This window comes from Hyla sarda, chromosome 6, assembly GCF_029499605.1.
Source record: "Hyla sarda isolate aHylSar1 chromosome 6, aHylSar1.hap1, whole genome shotgun sequence".
Classification (NCBI taxonomy): Eukaryota; Metazoa; Chordata; class Amphibia; order Anura; family Hylidae; genus Hyla; species Hyla sarda.
This window is the reverse complement of record NC_079194.1, coordinates 79,859,903-79,883,023: the sequence shown is the minus strand read 5'-3', so window position 1 is coordinate 79,883,023 and position 23,121 is coordinate 79,859,903.

The window sequence follows — 23,121 nt, the reverse complement described above, 5'->3', positions numbered from 1 at the left end:
AGAAACTACTGTGAACCCCCCACCCGTGCGACTGTACCCTAAAAACACTACACTACACTAACACAAAATAAAATAAAAAGTAAAAAACACTACATATACACATACCCCTACACAGCCCCCCTCCCCAATAAAAATGAAAAACGTCTGGTACGCCACTGTTTCCAAAGCGGAGCCTCCAGCTGTTGCAAAACTACAACTCCCAGCATGCACTTATAGACCCTAAATGCTGGGAGTTGTAGTTTGGCAACAGCTGGATGTTCCCCCCCACCCTCCCCCCCAATGTGAACGTACAGGGTACACTCACATGGGCGGAGGATTACAGTAAGTATCCGGCTGCAAGTTTGAGCTGCGGCAAATTTTCTGCCAGCGAGAAACTACTGTGAACTGTACCCTAAAAACACTACACTACCACAAAATAAAATAAAAAGTAAAAAACACTACATATACACATACCCCTACACAGCCCCCCTCCCCAATAAAAATGAAAAACGTCTGGTACGCCACTGTTTCCAAAACGGAGCCTCCAGCTGTTGCAAAACAACTACTCCCAGTATTACCAGACAGCCACTGGACAGTCATGCTGGGACTTTTACAACAGCTGGAGGCACCCTGTTTGGGAGTCACTGGTGTAGAATACCCCTATGTCCACCCCTATGCAAGTCCCTAATTTAGGCCTCAAATGCGCATGGTGCTCTCACTTTGGAGCCCTGTCGTATTTCAAGGCAACAGTTTAGGGCCACATATGGGGTATCGCCGTACTCGGGAGAAATTGTGTTACAAATTTTGGAGGGTATTTTCTGCGATTACTCTTTTTAAAAATGTAAAATTTTTGGCAAACCAAGCATTTTAGGTAATTTTTTTTTTTTTTTTTACATATGCAAAAGTTGGGAATCACCTGTGGGGTATTAAGGTTCACATTACCCCTTGTTACGTTCCCTGAGGGGTCTAGTTTCCAAAATGGTATGCCATGTGGTTTTTTTTTTGCTGTCCTGGCACCATAGGGGCTTCCTAAATGCGGCATGCCCCCAGAGCAAAATTTGCTTTCAAAAAGCCAAATATGACTCCTCCTCTTCTGAGACCTGTAGTGCGCCAGCAAAGCACTTTTCACCCCCATATGGGGTGTTTTCTGAATCGGGAGAAATTGGGCTTCAAATTTTGGGGGGTATTTTATGCTATTACCCTTTTTAAAAATGTAAAAATTTAGGGAAACCAAGCATTTTGGTAAAATTTTTAATTTTTTTTTACATATGCAAAAGTCGTGAAACACCTGTAGGGTATTAAGGTTCACTTTACCCCTTTTTACGTTCCCCGAGGGGTCTAGTTTCCAAAAAGGTATGCCATGTGTTTTTTTTTTGCGGTTCTGGCACCATAGGGGCTTCCTAAAGGTTACATGCCCCCCAAAAACCATTTGTCGCTCCTTCCCTTCTGAGCCCTCTACTGCGCCCGCCGAACACTTTACATAGACATATGAGGTATGTGCTTACTCGAGAGAAATTGGGTTTCAAATACAAGTAAAAATTTTCTCCTTTCTACCAATTGCAAAAATTCAAAAATTGGGTCTACAAGAACATGCGAGTGTAAAAAATGAAGATTGTCAATTTTCTCCTTCACTTTTCTGCTATTCCTGTGAAACACCTAAAGGGTTAATACACTTATTGAATGTCATTTTGAATACTTTGGGGGGTGTAGTTTTTATAATGGGGTCATTTATGGGGTATTTCTAATATGAAGACCCTTCAAATCCACTTCAAACCTGAACTGGTCCATGAAATATAGCGAGTTTGAAAATTTTGTGAAAAATTTCCAAATTGCTGCTGAACTTTGAAGCCCTCTGGTGTCTTCCAAAAGTAAAAACTCATAAATTTTATGATGCAAACATAAAGTAGACATATTGTATATGTGAACCCAAAATTTTTTTATTTTGAATATCCATTTTCCTTACAAGCAGAGAGCTTCGAAGTTAGAAAAATGCAAAATTTTCATTTTTTTCATCAAATTTTGGGATTTTTTCCCAAGAAAGGATGCAAGTTACCATAAAATTTTACCACTAAGTTAAAGTAGAATATGTCACGAAAAAACAGTCTCAGAATCAGAATGATAACTAAAAGCATTCCAGAGTTATTAATGTTTAAAGTGACAGTGGTCAGAATTGCAAAAAACGCTCTGGTCCTTAAGGTGTAAAATGGCCTGGTCCTTAAGGGGTTAATATAATTAAAATAAATAATTGCTATACATAAAAGCCAGGTAAGAAGTCCAGAATGCAATGTAACTCTTGTCACTACATTTTCATGGCATGAAGGACATTTCCAAAAGAATCTGCATGTCATACTGAAAAAAAAGTATTATTTCATTAACACAGCACACTCCCTATGCATGTTACGGCAAGGCAGTGTTCTACACCCCTATTGAGTCTCTCTGTAGCCCATAAATAGTTTTTAATAGCAAATTTTTGGGGAAAATTCGGCAAATTGGCCGAATCAAATTTCTCTAAAATTCGCTCATCTCTAGGTGTGAGTATGGAGATCAGGGTCTAATTTACATGACATCACAGCTAAACATCAATTTACTACGATTGTGTTATAGATGCAAAGTATCATTGTGGCAGTATTATAGTTACTTTATCACCTGCACAAACATCAAACATATTTGTCTTTCTATGCCATGGTTTGAGATAGACAAATAGATTACAATAGACCAGGGGTAGGCAACCTTTTAGTAGTGCTGTGCCCAAATTTTTTTTCAAAGTCGCTTGGTGTTCTGGCAATATAGGTGTGGCTTGTTGTGGGTGTGGCTTGCTGTGGGTGGGGTTTGTGGGGGTGTGGCTTGTCAAAAGGTGTTTATTTTCTATAGAATTGTCCCTATATATTGTTCTCGCTGTAAGGAACTGACTGTGAGAACAACCATTTTAACTCAGACCTGTATACTACTGACCCCGGAATCAGTCCTCACCACAATACAGACCCCAGAATCAGTCCTCACCATAATACAGACCCCAGAATCAGTCCTCACCAAAATACAGACCCAAGAATCAGTCCCGACCATAATACAGACCCCAGAATCAGTCCTCATCCCAATACAGACCCCAGAATCAGTCCCCACCATGATACAGACCCCAGAATCAGACCCCTCCACAGACCTCAGAATCAAACCCCACCATAATACAGTCCCCAGAATCAGTCCTCACCACAATACAGACCCCAGAATCAGTCCGGACCATAAGACAGACTCCAGAATCAGTCCTCAACACAATACAGACCCCTGAATCAGTCCCCACCATGATACAGACTCCAGAATCAGACCACTCCACAGACCTCAGAATCAAACCCCACCATAATACAGTCCCCAGAATCAGACTCTACCATAATACAGACCCCAGAATCACACTCCACCATAATACAGACCCCAGAATCAGACCCCACTATAATACAGACTCCAGAATCAGACCCCACCATAATACAGACCTCAGAATTAGACCCCACCATAATATAGACCCCCAGAATCAGTCCCCACCATAATACAGACCCAGAATCAGACCCCAAAAAAATACAGATGCCAGAATTAGACCCAACCATAATAGAGACCCCAGAATCCGACCCCACCATAATACAGACCCCAGAATCAGAACCCACCATAATACAGACTCCAAAAATCAGACCCCACCATAATACAGACCCCAGAATCAGACCCCACCATAATACAGACCCCAGAATCAGACTCCACCATAATACAGACCTCATAATTAGTCCCCACCATAATACAGACCCCAGAATCAGACCCCACCATAATACAGACCCCAGAATCAGACCCCACCATGATACAGACCCTAGAATCACCACCCACCATAATACAGACCTCAGAATCAGACCCCACCATAATACAGACCATAGAATCACAACCCACCATAATACAGACCCCAGAATAAGTCCCCACCATAATACAGACCCCAGAATCAGACTCCGCCATAAAACAGACCTCAGAATCAGTCCCCACCATAATATAGACCCCAGAATCAGACCCCACCATAATGCAGACCCCAGAATCAGACGCCACCATAATACAGACCCAGAATCAGACCCCACCATAATACAGACTAAGAATCAGACCCCACCATAATACAGACCTCGTAATAAGTCCCCACCACAATACAGACCCCAGAATCAGACCCCACCATAATACAGACCCCAGAATCAGACCCCACCATAATACAGACCCTAGAATCACCACCCACCATAATACAGACCCCAGAATCAGACCCCACCATAATGCAGACCCTAGAATCACAACCCACCATAATACAGACCCCAGAATCAGTCCCCACCATAATACAGACCCCAGAATCAGACTCCGCCATAATACAGACCTCAGAATCAGTCCCCACCGTAATATAGACCCCAGAATCAGACCCCACCATAATGCAGACCTCAGAATCAGATCAAAGAGATATCTTCGAAGAGAGCAAGGTAATTTATTCTTCCATCATGCAACGCGTTTCACTGCAACAGCAGCTTCATCATGCCTGATGAAGCTGCTGTTGCAGTGAAACGCGTTGCATGATGGGAGAATAAACTACCTTGCTTTTATCCATTCGTGTGCATCAGTTGTGTCCAGCGCCACATTAAGACCGGTGTTCCTCTTCAAAGCTATCTGTTTGATCTCTATACCTGACCGGCCGGCTGCGGACACTACCACTATATGTGCTTTCCATTGTTGTGTATGTGGAAACACAACCTCTATAGGTGAGCATTTAATTTATATCTTATACACCTCACAGGTTTATCTTTTAATGCACCATGGAGCGCTGTACCCTATTTTGTCTGTTTTGAGCCCAGAATCAGATGCCACCATAATACAGACCCAGAATCAGACCCCACCATAATACAGATGCCAGAATTAGACCCCACCACCATAACAGAGACCCCAGAATCAGACCCCACCATAATACAGACCCCAGAATCCGAACCCACCATAATACAGACCCCGGTATCAGACCTCTCAATAATACAGATCCCAGAATCCGACCCCACCATAATACAGACCCCAGAATCCGACCCCACCATAATACAGACTCCAGAATCAGACCCCACCATAAACGACCCCAGAATCAGACCCAACCATAATACAGACCTCAGAATCAGTCCCCACCGTAATATAGACCCCAGAATCAGACCCCACCATAATGCAGACCCCAGAATCAGATCAAACAGATATCTTCGAAGAGGAACACCGGTCTTAATGTGGCGCTGGACACAACTGATGCACACGAATGGATAAAAGCAAGGTAGTTTATTCTCCCATCATTCAACGCTTTTCACTGCAACAGCAGCTTCATCATGCCTGAAGAAGCTGCTGTTGCAGTGAAACGAGTTGCATGATGGGAGAATAAACTACCTTGCTTTTATCCATTCGTGTGCATCAGTTGTGTCCAGCGCCACATTAAGACCGGTGTTCCTCTTCAAAGCTATCTGTTTGATCTCTATACCTGACCGGCCGGCTGCGGACACTACCACTATATGTGCTTTCCATTGTTGTGTATGTGGAAACACAACCTCTATAGGTGAACATTTAATTTATATCTTATACACCTCACAGGTTTATCTTTTAATGCACCATGGAGCGCTGTACCCTTTTTTGTCTGTTTTGAGCCCAGAATCAGACGCCACCATAATACAGACCCAGAATCAGACCCCACCATAATATAGATGCCAGAATTAGACCCCACCACCATAATAGAGACCCCAGAATCCGACCCCACCATAATACAGACCCCAGAATCAGACCCCACCATAATACAGACTCCAGAATCAGACCCCACCAGAAACGACCCCAGAATCAGACCCAACCATAATACAGACCCCAGAATCAGATCCCACCATAATACAGACCCCAGAATCAGACCCCAACATAATACAGACCTCATAATCAGTCCCCACCATAATACAGACCCCAGAATCAGACCCCCCAATAATACAGACCCCAGAATCAGACCCCACCATAATACAGACCCTAGAATCACCACCCACCATAATACAGACCCCAGAATCACCACCCACCATAGTACAGACCTCAGAATCACACCCATAATACAGACCCCAGAATCAGACCCTGCCATAATACAGGCCCCAGAATCAGACCCCACCATAATACAGTCCCCAGAATCAGACCCCACCTTAATACAGACCCCAGGATCAGACCCCAATCGTGTTGCACAATAAAATACATACAGTTACATTAACTGACTCACAATTCACATCTTTTATTATCAGCGTCATCCTCTTTCCTTCTGGCTCAGACCACCATGACGACTTCTATCGATCACTGCAGCATCTGCAGGACAAACATCTTAGTTTCTGCATTTTGGGGTCTATTATGGTGGGGTCTGATTCTGGAGTCTGTATGATGGTGGGGTCGGATTCTGTGCTCCTCCAGTGCTCCTTCACATCCAAATCATCATCCCCCTCCTTGTCACCTGCCCCCCTCCCCCGTCACCTGCAGCCCCTCCCCTGCACCCCCTCCCCTTCACCTGCACCCCCATCCCTGTCACCTGCACCCCCCATGCCTATCACCTGCACCCCTCTTCCCCCCATCACTTGCACCCCCCATCACTTGTACCCCCATCATCATCACTTGCACCCCCTCATCATCATCATCACTTCACCTCCCCCCTATCATCATCACTTCACTCCCCCCCTCATCCTCATCACTTGCACTCCCCCCTCATCATCATCACTTGAACTCCCCCCCTCATCATGCCACTGTAAAGCACCCCACATGTTATGAGTGGCAGGTGTGCCAGGGGTTGCTGACCCCTACAATAAACCAATAAAAACCAATGTATCTTAACACACACGTAACCAGACTAAGAATAGTCACTTAATATGTCTATTGTCTCTTATGTTTGCCTTTTGTTTATCTTGCACATTCCACTCTGCCTTATGGGTTTTTCTCAAAATTTCCTGACATGGTCAAATGGAGGTGAACTGATGGACACCTGAAACTATCTATATATCTCAAATTTCATAAAATCTGATTTTATCTGTACCAATATAGCTCGACACCCTCTTGTCACAACTCACAGTTAAAAGGAATCTATAAGTTGTAATTCATGTTTCAAAATGCCAGGACATGATATCTTTCATACATTTGTCTGTGCTTTCACAATGTAGAAAAATGCTTTTATTTTCTGGTGCCAAGTGCTATGTTAGGATAGTGTCTTGAAGAAAATTCTTTATAGTAACATGCATTTCCCCAAATTATCTCAGACTGAATTCTTAGCAGGAGATAGCATTATCCCAAGTTGTTCTCAACTATACACCTTTGACAAGCCTTCATAGAGAAAGCCTACTCTAGACTTTCTCTCCTTAGAGATGTTGGACTGAACTCCTCCCAGCAGATAGGCTACAAAAAAGTCTTTGGTTTAAAGTCTGCAGTGGCAGTTTTCCAAAAGAAAAGAAAAAAAACAAAAAAAACAAATGGAAACCGAGCCTAAAACAGTATCTCAGGCAGATCTGAACAGTGGCATTCAACAAACAGTACCTAAAGGGGTACTGCAGTGTAGAAAAATGTATAGGGGATAAGTATCTGATCATGGGGGGGGGGGGGGGAGGGGTATGACTGCTGGAACTCCCTGCGATCTCCTGCACGGCACTCCTACACTTCACAGAGCAGAGGTTGGCATGCAACCTCCATTCATATCTATGGCTGAGCCGGAGATACTTGAGTACAGCACTCAAGTTTCTCTGGTTCTCCCATAGAAATAAATGGTAGGCGCATGCTGACCCCCATACTATGCAGGAGATAGATAAGACATCTATCCTCTATTCTTTGTGGGAATGTATAGGGGATAGTTCAACACTGCACAGTCATAACAGAACACATTATCACAAGTACACAGTGCATATGGGTTATATTCACAAATAGAGTGCATATAAAATCAATAACAGTAAACAATAAAATAGTTATTTTCCAACAGTTTATATTCACCCTTTTTAGAATGTTTATATAAAATACCACTGGCAAAATGCATGTGTCTTTGGAGGATAGTGATTGCTTTGTTATAATATATAGTTTGACATTGAATTTTTGTTTTATTTTTGTTCAGTTGATGGTGTTTGACATAGGCCACACTGTGAAGGTTTTCTATTGATAATATATAAGGTGAACTTTATTTAGGACAGGAATATTTTTAACCACTTCCGTCATCAGTGCAGACAACAGCAATCAGGAGGCGGTCTAATCAGGGAAATATGATTGCACAGATAAAATGGTGCTTGGCTATCAGAGCAGCATGTCAAGTGATTTCAGCTGAAGACATGTTCTCCATGCTTTAATTATATTCAGCTTAGAACTGAACAGAACTGGTATATGTTTCCTTTGGAGGAACTGGCAAAGAAATGTTGGTAATATCAGTCATTGTACTATGCTTAGAATTCCTAAAATTAAACAATGTTCATAAAGAGACATAAACCTGAAAGAGACCCCCAATAATCATTAGAATGAGTTGGGAGAAGCACACGGTATCAATCTCTTTACTATGGCCCCATAAGTCTATGGGGTCATCCTGTAAAGCAGAGCAGATTGCCGAGAATGAGAGAGTGAAGCCTGTTAATGCATGCTTCTCCCAGCTTCTTCCAGGACTTGACCCCTGGGGATAAGATGTCCAGGGGTGGAGTGGTTCTCTCTGTTTAAGGTGTCATCTGCGCAACCTCCAAACACCAAAAAAACCTATAGAGTCATAGTGCCCGTTCACATGCCTCAGAATTCATACAAGAGTATTTTACTTATCTGATTGTCCAATGCGATGCTATATTACAAAGGTACTCTTAGGGGAAAATATCTCCATAACATGGTGCCATACAGAGGCATCATATGGCATCACACAGAGTACATAGATACAGTCCATACAGACTTCTTATTATAGCATGTGATTAGAACAATGTTGGTTGTTCACAACCCCTTAGCTTTTTGCTATTTGCTTTGCACACACAACCCCAGACTTATCTTTGCTATGTGACAATGTGGACATCTTACAATTTTAAAAAATTTTCAAGAGCACATAACATATTTGACCATAAATGACCATGTTACTACATTCCACCAGACATTACTAGTTTAGTATAAGGGTAGGTTTTACACTCAGTTTTGTGTTACATTTCACCATTTCACTTCATTACGTTAAATAGTCGGCAACCTTATTGTATAAAAAAAAAAGTATACATTACTTTGTGTATTTTTTTTTAAATAATGTATGACAATGGGAAACTGATTCTGCTGTATGACAGCAGAGTCCATTTTAGCATCCACTTATCATTTTCAAGAGTAGAAAACGTTTCTGTTACACATAAACTCAAACACAGGGTACATGTAGCCTTAGTCTAATCTTTTTATTTAGAGGAAGAAAATATGTACAAGGTACAAAAGGGCAGGCAAAGAATAGTCAAGAGCCAGCAGAAGCAAGAAACAGAAAGCAAATGAGCAGAAAGAAATGCTGTTAAAAATGGTATGAGCTGTAATCATGAGCAAGGCCTGGGGGCTGAGCAGGGACTGAAATATCCTGCCCATGGGCGTAGTAACCGGGGTGGGGGACAGAAAATCATTTGGGGGGACAGATCATGGGGGAATCATTTGGGAGGGACAGATCCTGCTGGGGGAGCAGATCCTGCCCTTGTGGTCTGTTGCTAGGGGCAATCCCCAGCATAAAATTGCATGCAATTTTATACTTGGAGGTGTGTAAACTCCATATTTAATGCGCCTTGAACACTTTCTAGGCAGCATTAAGGTTCACCTGTGAGGCCAGCAACTATATCAGCCAATTTTGGTGGGGCTTATAATCTGCCTCCCTCCTCCCATTGTATGTGTGCCCAGCCAAACTGGAGGGTACCAGGGAGGAAGCTATGAGTTGGCCTAATGCTGTCGTAATTGCCCACTGGCCCCTGGTTTTGCTCATGACACACAGGTAGGTTAGTATTAGGTCCTTTACCACTTGAGAAACCTTGGCATTGGTGTGCGGGTTCAGGTATGTCCTTCATACAAGGATATACTGGCGAATGTCTCAATTTTAACATGAATTTTGAGGGTTACCCAATGTCATTGTTTACATCTACCACAGTAGTGCACCTAAATTCCTGTATTATTCTAATTGTTACACATCCACACCGTCTATCTGGTGTAGGATCCTATTGTTGCCCTTGTAGTCTGCTGCAGGTATCCCCCATTGTATGCATTTTATGCTGGGGATTGCCTCTAGCAACAAACCACAAGGGCAGGGTCTGCTCCCCCAGCATAAATGCACATTTGGGGTTGAGCACCTCCTGCCATTTGAGATCACGTCGTTGTTGTTGTTTAAATTTTATACTTGGAGGTGTGTAAACTCCATATTGAATGCGCCTTGAACACTTTCTAGGCAGCATTAAGGTTCACATGTGAGGCCAGCAACTATATCAGCCAACTTGGGTGGGGCTTATAGTCTGCCTCCCATTGTATGTGAGCCCAGCCACACTGGAGGTAACCTGGGAGGAGGCTGTGAGTTGGCCTAATGCTGCCGTAATTGCCCACTGGCCCCTGGTTTTGCTTATCCCGCACAGGTAGGTCAGTGTTAGGTCCCGTGCCACTTGAGAAACCTTGGCGTTGGTGTGCAGGCTCAGGTATGTCCTTCATACAAGGATATACTGGGGAATGTCTCTATTTTAACATCAGTGTTGAGGGTTAGCCAATGTAATTGTTTACCTAGATACCTACCTAACTGGTTATTTACCTAGATACCTACCTAACTGGTTATTTACCTAGCTACCTAACTGACTATCTGACTTTACCTACGTACTATCTACCTAGCTATCATCTACCAATCCACCTAGCTACCAACTTACCGAGCTAGCTAAAAACCAACCTACATACTGATTTGAATAGGGACATTCCATACTATAAAATATACATTTTTATTAAGTTCCAATAAAATATTGACTTACACTTCAAAATATACAGGCTGCCACTGGTCACCTATGGTTTGCCACACATTTATCAGATTGCACTTGAGTATTAGTAGTCTCTCAGGATAAACTTCATATAAAGTGCAAAAAACAGTGTATAAAAACACACAAGATGTATACACAAAGAATTCCAACAGTGGCATGGTCCAGGTTTATCTTCTATTCCATTCTCACTATCGGTCAAAGCTGAGTTTTTTTGTTACATGACATAAATGCCTCAATGTGGTGGCCCAGTAAGGGAGTTGTTGCCCCGTACCCTTGCTGCCCTGTCAGACAGCCTCCCTTCTGTATCCCCTGGGCCACCTTGTACTTGTTTCTCCCCTGTACATATGATTTGCTGTCTCCAACAAGAGAGAAAGAAAACTGCTGCAGCTCACCAAATGATCATCAGGCTGTTTATTAAAGACGGGTGTACATCCATTTAACACTAAATTGTGCTTCTTCTGGCTCGACTGAAGTTGTCTGCAGTTCTCAAGGTTATATACAAATAGGCACAGTGACGTGTGCCGGGGCGCTGAATGATGATGTTGTCATCCACCTATGCTCTAAACAGCACCTGACACTTGCAGGTGAGTAACCCACTGCATCTCCTGGCAATGGTATACCTGCCCGAGCCAGAACCCCCCACAGCTGGGGAGACGCAGCGAACACACCCAGATTCCCTACATCACTCTCCACTGTGTCCACCCTCCGCTCGTCTCCATGGGCACAGGGGACGCCAGTCCGCAGACACTGAGCATCAACGGAACTGGGATACCCCCAGGGTACAAAGTGGCGAGCAGAATTAGACGCAGTCTTCAAAAACTGGAAGGAGGATTGAGAAGGCTTCCTCTCATCAACACCATCTGCAACCACAAATGGAGAGATGCAGAACAAGACATAAAACAAAAGTGCAGAAACAAGTGATACATAGTATAATACAATATAAAAACAAATTCCCATGTTTTACAGAAAAAGACTCATATCTAATTTGTCATTGAGGCCAAGTGGACCCATTGTCTGTGTCTTGATGATCCACTTCACCTCACATTGCAGAAGTAACTTATCTCGGTCTCCACCATTTCTTGGAGTATTAACCACCTCCAAGCTGGAAAATTTTAACACTCCCACATCTCCATGCTCCTTTCTAATGTGCTCAATTAGTCGCGGACAACCTAACCTAAGTCAATAGATTTGATATGTTCTCTTACTCTGATGTAGAGGTTTCTAATGGTTTTACCCAACTAAAACCTACCCCATGGGCATATTAGGACATACACTACGAATTTAGTTTTGCACGTGATGAAGTGTCGCACCTCCCAGTCTACTCCACCTAACTTTATAAATTTAGCCTCTTGCTTGTGACTACAGAATGCACATTGTTTACATTTAAAATTACCCTGCACTCTGAGTTGTTGCAGCCAATTGTTAGAAGTATATAGAAAGTGGTTGGTGCCAAGGAGACTTCCCAAAGTCCTGTTTTCTTGATATGAGAATAAAGACAAATTTTTCGATATAATTCCCAAGTCCTCATCATTCTCTATCAAGTGCCAGTGTGGTCTGATCGCAGCTTGTACGCTGGCATCCATAGGGGAACGTCTAAAAGAGAAGACAAACCTATCTACCTTTCGCAGTAGACCTGCGATCTTGCCAGGGTAATTCAAAAGATTCAGATGTTGTATTAAGCCATTTCAACCTTACAAACTGGCTATAAGGTACTGATTTCTTGATGTGAGGGGGTGAAAGCTATCATAGTGGAGCAGTGAATTAACTGCTGTAGGTTTTCTGTAACCACTTGTAATCCATTGTTGATCTCTCACTTCCACCCTCACATCAAGAAATGATAGGGCCGTACCTCCGAATACAGAGGTGACTCTCATATCCTCCTTTTGGTTTAGATAGTCAACAAACATTTTAAATTGCATTTTTGTCCCAGACCAGATGACAAAAATGTCGTCCATATAGAGAGAGATGGCAGAGATCAGACTCACGAATGGGTTTTTATCGGTGAAGATATATTTTTTCTCGAAACCTGCCAGGTAAAGATCTGCAAAAGAGCACGCCGCTGGCGTGCCCATCGCCGTTCCTGAGTCTTGTCGGTACCATCTCTCACCAAAAGTGAATCCATTATGTGACAGTATGAATTCTAAGACTCAAAAATAAAATTTACCAAATCTTCCTCCTGTTTTAGATCCACCAGAAAGTCTCTCACTACCTGGTCCCCCGTGGACTGGGGGATCCGGGTATAGAGACACTCTACCTCAATAAAGGCTAAACTAAATCCTGACTGTCATGGAATTGATTTAAGGGTTTTCAAGAACTGCCCTGTGTCTTTTAAGTACATTGAAAGCCCCTCTAATAGGGGTCTAAGGATCCAGTCGATGTACCTGGATAGACCCTCAGTCACCAAGTCAATCCCCGAGACTATTGAACATCCCAGGGGTTGGCTCAGCGACTTATGTATTTTGGGCAAATAGTACCAATACGGTTTCCTAGGGTAATTTGGCAGCAGTTTAGTTGAAGTGGTGTTAGTGATTACTCCTCTTTCCACATATCTCCTTAACAAGGACTATAATTGTGACAAATATCTAGTGGTGGGATCTTCTTTCAAAATTGTATACCCTAGAGTTGCTTAGTTGCCTCATAGACTCCTCCCAATACTGATCTCTGGTAAGGACAACTATGTTGCCCCCTTTGTCAGCTTTCCTGATTTTGGTGCGGAGCCACCGGAGAGCTCTTTGTTCCCTAGGGAGTACATTTTGGTTAGATACAGGGTACAATAAGGATTTAACAACATTCTTCACTAGACTTGTAAACAGGTCCAAATCCCCCTCCCCCGGTTGTATGGTTGTATGGGGGGAGAAAAATGTGGATCTGTTCCCACCACTAAACACCTACTTGTCCCATTTCCTGTCCATTATTTCGGCTTGAGTTGTGACAAGCTATTTTTCAGTTTTTTTGAGAAACGTGGCATATGCATCTTCAGAACATAATGTTCTGAGCTCTGTCTTGGCTCGACATCTCATTTCTTTTTAAGATGATTCACGTGAGTTTAAGGGAATGCTCCAAATGTGCCTCTTTCCACTCTTCTAAAAATTCTTCGTCCTCAATAAATTGGGACGGCTCTTTATAGGACCGCAGTCCCCTTGGTACCCGGCCACACTCGCTGTAGGATTTGAGGGAGTTATTTGTCCAGAAGAGTCTTACTTCCTTCTCAGCTAGTGATGAAACTTTATGTTCAAGTGACTTCTGGCTGAGTATCTGTAAAACCTCTTTTGTTTCACAAGATGTGAAAAATGCACCTGCATCCGATTTGCCCACGTTGAGTGCCATACTCAGTTCGGATTCAGAGGGGTTGCTATCCGTTTCTATACTTCTCGATAGTAATTTCTTCTCCTCTACAGTGTGCTCTAGTTGGATTAGAACAGGTATAAACTTTAACACAAACGTAAGATGGGTGTCCAACTGGCACTACTAAAAATGCTCGAGGAGTATTGCAGTCCCCTTAATAGATACAACCACTCTATTCAGCCTTAGTGTTGCTCGCGAATATTCGCAAAGCTAATTTTATTCGCGAATATAGCATATTCACGATTTTGCGAATATTCGCGAATATAGCACTATATATTCGTAATTACGAATATAATTTTTTTTTTCACAGTACACATCACAGTGATCACCCCTCTCTGCTTCCAGCTTGTGTGGTGTAAAGAAGGGTCTAATACTACTGTGTGAGACTGACATGCAAATCTTCGCACATGTGAATTTTCGCTTATATTAATTTTTGCATATGTTAATTTTGTAGGCCAGGAAGTTCTGTAGTTCTGTGTTGGATCTCTTACTGTTGTCCACAATGTCATCCATGTTATGATTAGGCTGTGGACAACACGTCATGGCTTTTTCTTTCGCTGTTCTTTCAGAACTGCATGAAAGATAAGCCACGCCCCTTCATCTCCCCCTCCTGGAGGACGCAGGTGTGCATGAAAGAAGAAGCCAGAGCAGGGGGAGAGAGAGGAGGTACACAGCTCCTCATCTCCCCTCCCCCTGCTTTGTCTTCTGAGGACGCAGGTCTGCACTGAAAGAAGACAGAGAAGATAAGAGTGTTATCTGAAGGGGAGGATAACAAAGTGCATGGGCTGGGGATGTATATAGACTGCAGGGGAATAAATCTTGGACTGGGGATGATTTCTATGTGTGAAGGGGGGGGGGGACTCCTGAATGACACATGCTGGGAGTTATAGTCCCTGTTATGTGTGTGTATGCTAGTGTTTACAAACCAGTGTGCCTCCAGCTGTTGCAAAACTACAACTCCCAGCATGCCCCGACAGACTTTGGGCATGCTGGGAGTTGTAGTTTTGCAACAGCTGGAGGCACACTGGTTGGGAAACACTTTCCTAGCCTATTCAGCATACACATCATGCTACATCAGTGTTTCCAAACCAGTGTGCCTCCAACTATTGTAAAGCTACAACTCCCAGCATGACCTGACAGCCTTTGGGCATGCTGGGAGTTGTAGTTATGCAACAGCTGGATGCACACTGGCTGGGAAACACTGGTGTATGACCTATAGAGGTGTGGTGAACTACAACCCCCAGGAGACTACAGAGGCAGCATGCTGGTGTTGTACCACAGACTGAAGACTCCTAAATGACACATGCTGGGAGTTGTAGTCCCTTTTGTGTGTTTATGCCAGTGTATCCGAACCAGCACTGATTATATTAGTGTGCTGTGTATCAGGGGGCCGACCCGGGAAAATAGTAGGGAGGGTAAAGGGCGGAACAAAAAAAAAAAAAAGGAGCCGCCCCAAACCAGCAAGGCATGTGGCATGCTGGGATTTGTAGTTTTCAGCACAGCAAGAAACAGGAAATAAAAGCAAAGATAGGAAAACAATGTGGGGGATAAAAAGACAACAAAGAACGGAAATAGAGTAGCCTAAACAACAAGAATAGAAATGAAACAAAACTAATAGGGTAAGTCAAAAACGGAAAAACAAGTTGACCACCGGAGTACCCCTTTAACCTCTTAAGGACCAATGACGTTGTGGAACGTCATGGCACCCTGGGCTTTAAGGACCAATGACGTTCCACAACGTCATGGCATTTTCCGGTCTCTGCCGCTCGCCGGGCAGAGATCGGAACTGGATGCCTGCTGAAATCCTTCAGCAGGCATCCAGGGCATACGCCGAGGGGGGCCATGTAGGCCCCCCATGTCGGCGATCGCCGCAAATCGCAAGGGAAATCGCCCTTGCGATTTGCGGCGATACCGGGCTGATCGGGTCTCTGGGACCCGACCGCCCGGTAATTTTGCATGATCCCGGCTGTCACAGACAGCCAGGACCATGCTGAAGCCTAGGAGCGAGGTGGCAAGCCTGCCACCTCCTCCGATCCCCTGCGATCTGTCGGTTAGTTAACCGACCAATCGCAGGAGGGGGGGCGGTTACTTCCTCCCGTCCTGCCCGGCCCCTTGAAGTCCGGAGAGGACGGGAGGAAGACCGGAGGACGCGGCGGGGGACGGGGGAGTGCTGGGGACCGGCCCCGGTACTTACCTCGTCCCTGAAGACCCGGATCCAGACGATGAAGATGGCGGCGGCGGAGACAGGTGAGTAGATCTTCAGCCGCGGTCGGGCCCTTTACAGCAATGCACGTCGCCGTAAAACGACATGCATTGCTGTAAAGGGACCCTGTAAACTACAACTCCCAGCATGCCCAGACAGCCCTTGGCGTCTGGGCATGCTGGGAGTTGCAGTTTTGCAACATCTGGAGGTCCACAGTTTGGAGACCACTGTGCCCTTCCAGATGTTGCAAAACTACACATCCTCAGCATGCCCTTACTGTCCAGGCATGCTGGGATTTGTAGTTCTGTAACATCTGGCCCTTCAGATGTTGCAGAACTACAACTCCCAGCATGCCTGGACAGTTTTGGCATACTGCGAGTTGTAGTTTTGCAACATCTGGAAGGGCACAGATTGGGAACCACTGTATTAGTGGTCTGCAAACTGTAGTCCTCCAGATGTTGCAAAACTACAACTCCAAGCATGCTGGGAGTTGTAGTTCGGCAACATCTAGCTCTAAAGATGTTGCCGAACTACTACTCCCAGCATGCCTGAGAATGCTGGGAGTTGTGGTTTTGCAACAACAGGAGGCACACTGGTTGGGAAACATTGTCTGTTTCCTAACTCAGTGTTTCCCAACCCGTGTGCCTCCAGCTGTTGCAAAACTATAACTACCAGCATGCACTGATGGACTGTGCATGCTGGGAGTTGTAGTTTTGCAACAGCTGGAGGTCCCCCACCCCCCCCCCCCCCCCCACTGTGAATGTACAGGGTACATTCACATGGGCAGGGGGCTTACAGTGAGTATCAGGCTGCAAGTTTGCGATGCAGCAAATTTTGCGCGGCAGCTCAAACTCGCTGTAATCCCCCGCCCATGTGACTGTACCCTAAAAACACTACACTACCACAAAATAAAATAAAAAGTAAAAAACACTACATATACACATACCCCTACACAGCCCCCCTCCCCAATAAAAATGAAAAACGTCTGGTACGCCACTGTTTCCAAAATGGAGCCTCCAGCTGTTGCAAAACAACAACTCCCAGTATTGCCGGACAGCCGTTGACTGTCCAGGCATGCTGGGAGTTTTGCAACAGCTGGAGGCACCCTGTTTGGGAATCACTGGCGTAGAATACCCCAATGTCCACCCCTATGCAAATCCCTAATTTAGGCCTCAAATGCGCATGGCGCTCTCACTTTGGAGCCCTGTCGTATTTCAAGACAACAGTTTAGGGCCACATATGGGGTATCACCGTACTCGGGAGAAATTTCTTAACAAATTTTGGGGGGCTTTTTCTCCTTTCACCCCTCATGAAAAGGTGAAGTTTGGGTCTACACCAGCATGTTAGTGTAAAAAAAAAAATTTTTTACACTAACATGCTGGTGTTGCCCCATACTTTTCATTTTGACAAGAGGTAAAAGGGAAAAACACCCCCCAAAATTTGTAATGCAATTTCTCCCGACTACGGAGATACCCCATATGTGGGCGCAAAGTGCTCTTGGGGCGCACAACAAGGCCCAGAAGGGAGAGTGCACCATGTACATTTGAGGCGATTTGCACAGGGCTGGCTGATTGTTACAGCGGTTTTGACAAACGCAAAAAAAAAAAACCTCACATGTGACCCCATTTCGGAAACTACACCCCTCACGGAATGTAATGAGGGGTGCAGTGAGAATTTACACCCCACTGGTGTCTGACAGATCTTTGGAACAGTGGGCTGCGCAAATTAAAAATTTTGTACAGCCCACTGTTCCAAAGATCTGACAGACACCAGTGGGGGGTAAATGCTCACTGTACCCCTTGTTACATTCCTCAAGGGGTTTAGTTTCCAAAATGGTATGCCATGTGGGGGTTATTTTGCTGTCCTGGCACCATAGGGGCTTCCTAAATGCGACATGCCCCCCGAGCAAAATTTGCTCTCAAAAAGCCAAATATGACTCCCTCTCTTATGAGCATTGTAGTTCGCCCGTAGTGCACTTCAGGTCAATTTATGGGGTACCTTCATACTCAGAAGAGATGGGGTTACAAATTTTGGAGGGTATTTTCTGCTATTAACCCTTGCAAAAATGTGAAATTTGGGGGGGAAACACACATTTTAGTGAAATTTTTTTTTTTTTTTTTTACGTATGCAAAAGGCGTGAAACCCCTGTGGGGTATTAAGGCTCACTTTATTTCTTGTTACGTTCCTCAAGGGGTCTAGTTTCCAAAATGGTATGCCATGTGGGTATTTTTTGCTGTCCTGGCACCATAGGGGCTTCCTAAATGCGACATGCCCCCGAGCAAAATTTGCTCTCAAAAAGCCAAATATGACTCCTTCTCTTCTGAGCATTGTAGTTCGTCCGTAGTACACTTCAGGTCAACTTATGGGGTACCCCCATACTCAGAAGAGATGGGGTTACAAATTTTGGGGGGTATTTTCTGCTATTAACCCTTGCATACATGTGAAATTTGGGTGGAAACACACATTTTAGTGACATTTTTAAAACATTTTTTTACATATGCAAAAGTCGTGAAACACCTGTGGGGTATTAAGGCTCACTTTATTCCTTGTTACGTTCCTCAAGGGGTCTAGTTTCCAAAATGGTATGCCATGTGGGTATTTGTTCCTGTTCTGGCACCATAGGGGCTTCCTAAATGCAACATGCCCCCGAAAAACCATTTCAGAAAAACGTACTCTCCAAAATCCCCTCGTCGCTCCTTCGCTTCTGAGCCCTCTACTGTGCCCGCCGAACACGTTACATAGACATATGAGTAATGTGCTTACTCGAGAGAAATTGGGCTACAAATATAAGTATACATTTTCTCCTTTTACCCCTTGTAAAAATTCAAAAATTGGGTCTACAAGAACATGCAAGTGTAAAAAATGAAGATTGTGAATTTTCTCCTTCACTTTGCTGCTATTCCTGTGAAACACCTAAAGGGTTAAAACGCTGACTGAATGTCATTTTGAATACTTTGGGGGGTGCAGTTTTTATAATTGGGTCATTTATGGGGTATTTCTAATATGAAGACCCTTCAAATCCACTTCAAACCTGAACTGGTCCCTGAAAAATTGTGATTTTGGAAATTTTGTGAAAAATTGGAAAATTGCTGCTGAACTTTGAAGCCCTCTGGTGTCTTCCAAAAGTAAAAAATCGTAAATTTTATGATGCAAATATAAAGTGGACATATTGTTTATGTGAATAAAAAAAATAATTATTTGGAATATCCATTTTCCTTACAAGCAGAGAGCTTCAAAGTTAGAAAAATGCAAAATTTTCAATTTTTTCATCAAATTTTGGAATTTTTCACTAAGAAACGATGCAAGTATCGACAAAATTTTACCAATACCATAAAGTAGAATATGTCACGAAAAAACAATCTTGGAATCAGAATGATAGGTAAAAGCGTCTTAGAGTTATTAATGCTTAAAGTGACAGTGGTCAGATGTTCAAAAAACGCTCTGGTCCTAAGGTGTAAAATGGCCTGGTCCTTAAGGGGTTAATGGGGGGTCTACTATCCTAATTATGGGAGTGCAGCGCACTGGAAAAATGTTTTTCCTGCAGATGCTAAAGAGATGTTTTTTGGTTGGAAGAAGTCAACATGTCGGTCTGATCCAGATGCAGAAGAAAAGGAAAGAGGACATGGCTGATCAGAAATGACATTGCCTGTGAGTCCCTAGATGTAACTATAATCACTTATATGGTATACATATCCTGTGTACAGCTGGTGTAAAATCCGCACTCCAGCCAGACACGCTGGCTGTGAGCGCTCTGTCATGTCCCCGCTGCCGGCGGGGCTGGGATTCGCATCGCGGGACACGCCCGCATGCGAATCCCAGCCTGTCACTCACCTCCCTGTCCTTGCAGCTCCGGTGCATGTGCCCATGCCTTCTAGGGCGCGTGTGCGCCAAAGCGCTCACTCTTAAAAGGCCAGTGCCCATTTAGTCAAGTGTCTACACCTGCACCCTGTCCTTAAATATCAGCTCCTCCCTTGGTTCCCTGCCGGATCTTTGGTTGTCTATTGCCATAGTGAAAGTTCTGTGCCTCTGTTACTGTGTACCTGTTCCTTGCTACCTTCTTACCCTGCACCTGTGTTACCTCCCCTGACCTACTGCCATCTTGCCACGTCCTGCCAGTCTCCTTCTGTGCCACGCCACCTCCCAGCTATCTGTGTGGACGAGTCGGGCCAGGGGTAGCGACCTGGGGGCCATCTGCTGTAGCAAGACCATCCTGCTTTGTGGTGGGCTCTGGTGAAAACCAGCGGCACCTTAGACTCTGATCCCTGGCACGGCTCACATCATCATTGTCACGATGCCGGCTGGCAGGTAGTGGACCCTCTGTGCCAGAGAGGGATTGGCGTGGACCGTGCTAGTGGACCGGTTCTAAGCCACTACTGGTTTTCACCAGAGCCCGCCGCAAAGCGGGATGGTCTTGCTGCGGCGGTAGTGACCAGGTCGTATCCACTAGCAACGGCTCACCTCTCTGGCTGCTGAAGATAGGCGCGGTACAAGGGAGTAGGCAGAAGCAAGGTCGGACGTAGCAGAAGGTCGGGGCAGGCAGCAAGGATCGTAGTCAGGGGCAACGGCAGAAGGTCTGGAAACACTGGCAAGGGACACACAGGGAACGCTTTCACTGGCACTAAGGCAACAAGATCCGGCAAGGGAGTGCAAGGGAAGTGAGGTAATATAGGGAGTGCACAGGTGATAACTCTAATTGGAACCACTGCGCCAATCAGCGGCGCAGTGGCCCTTTAAATCGCAGAGACCCGGCGCGCGCGCGCCCTAGGGAGCGGGGCCGCGCGCGCCGGGACAGAACAGACGGGGAGCGAGTCAGGTAGGAGAGCCGGGGTGCGCATCGCGAGCGGGCGCTACCCGCATCGCGAATCGCATCCCGGCTAGCAGCAGGATCGCAGCGCCCCGGGTCAGAGGACGTGACCGGGGCGCTGCAGCGGAGGAGGTGAAGCGAGCGCTCCGGGGAGGAGCGGGAACCCGGAGCGCTCGGCGTAACAGTACCCCCCCCCTTGGGTCTCCCCCTCTTCTTGGAGCCTGAGAACCTGAGGAGCAGACTTTTGTCAAGGATGTTGTCCTCAGGTTCCCAGGATCTCTCTTCAGGACCACAACCCTCCCAGTCTACTAAAAAAAAATTTTTTCCTCTGACCTTTTTGGCAGCCAAAATCTCCTTGACCGAGAAGACGTCCGAGGAGCCGGAAACAGGAGTGGGAGGAACAGATTTGGGAGAAAAACGGTTGAGGATGAGTGGTTTGAGAAGAGAGACGTGAAAGGCATTAGGGATACGAAGAGAAGGAGGAAGAAGAAGTTTATAAGAGACAGGATTAATTTGACACAGAATTTTGAAAGGACCAAGATAGCGTGGTCCCAACTTGTAGCTAGGGACACGGAAGCGGACATATTTAGCGGAGAGCCATACCTTGTCTCCAGGGGAAAAAACGGGGGGAGCTCTTCTTTTCTTATCCGCGAACCTCTTCATGCGTGAAGAAGCCTGTAAGAGAGAATTTTGGGTCTCTCTCCATATAATGGAAAGGTCACGAGAAATTTCATCCACAGCGGGCAGACCAGAGGGCAAGGGGGTAGGGAGGGGGGGAAGAGGGTGACGGCCGTACACCACGAAAAATGGGGATTTGGAGGAAGATTCAGAGACCCTGAAGTTATACGAGAATTCGGCCCATGGAAGGAGATCTGCCCAGTCATCCTGGCGGGAGGAAACAAAATGTCGCAAATAATCACCCAGGATCTGGTTAATTCTTTCTACTTGTCCATTGGACTGGGGATGATATGCAGAGGAAAAATTTAATTTAATCTTGAGTTGTTTACAGAGAGCTCTCCAGAATTTAGACACGAATTGGACCCCTCTATCCGAGACAATCTGCGTAGGCAACCCGTGAAGACGAAAAATGTGTACAAAAAATTGTTTAGCCAACTGAGGCGCAGAAGGAAGACCAGGAAGAGGAATGAAATGTGCCATTTTGGAGAATCGATCAACGACCACCCAAATAACGGTGTTGCCACGGGAAGGGGGTAAATCAGTAATAAAATCCATACCAATCAGAGACCAAGGCTGTTCGGGGACAGGCAGAGGATGAAGAAAACCAGCGGGCTTCTGGCGAGGAGTCTTATCCCGGGCACAGATAGTGCAGGCTCGCACAAAGTCCCCAACATCCGTCTCCAGAGTTGGCCACCAATAGAAGCGGGAGATGAGTTGCACAGATTTCTTGATGCCCGCATGACCTGCGAGATGGGAGGAGTGACCCCATTTGAGGATTCCGAGGCGTTGGCGTGGAGAAACAAAGGTCTTTCCTGGAGGAGTCTGTCTGATGGAGGCAGGAGAAGTGGAGATCAGGCAGTCAGGTGGAATGATGTGTTGCGGAGGGAGATCAACTTCTGAGGCATCCGAGGAACGAGAGAGAGCATCGGCTCTAATGTTCTTATCGGCAGGACGAAAGTGAATCTCAAAATTAAATCGGGCAAAGAACAGAGACCACCGGGCCTGGCGAGGATTCAGCCGTTGGGCCGACTGGAGGTAGGAGAGGTTCTTGTGGTCGGTGTAGATAATAACAGGAAATCTTGATCCCTCCAGCAGATGCCTCCATTCCTCAAGTGCTAATTTAA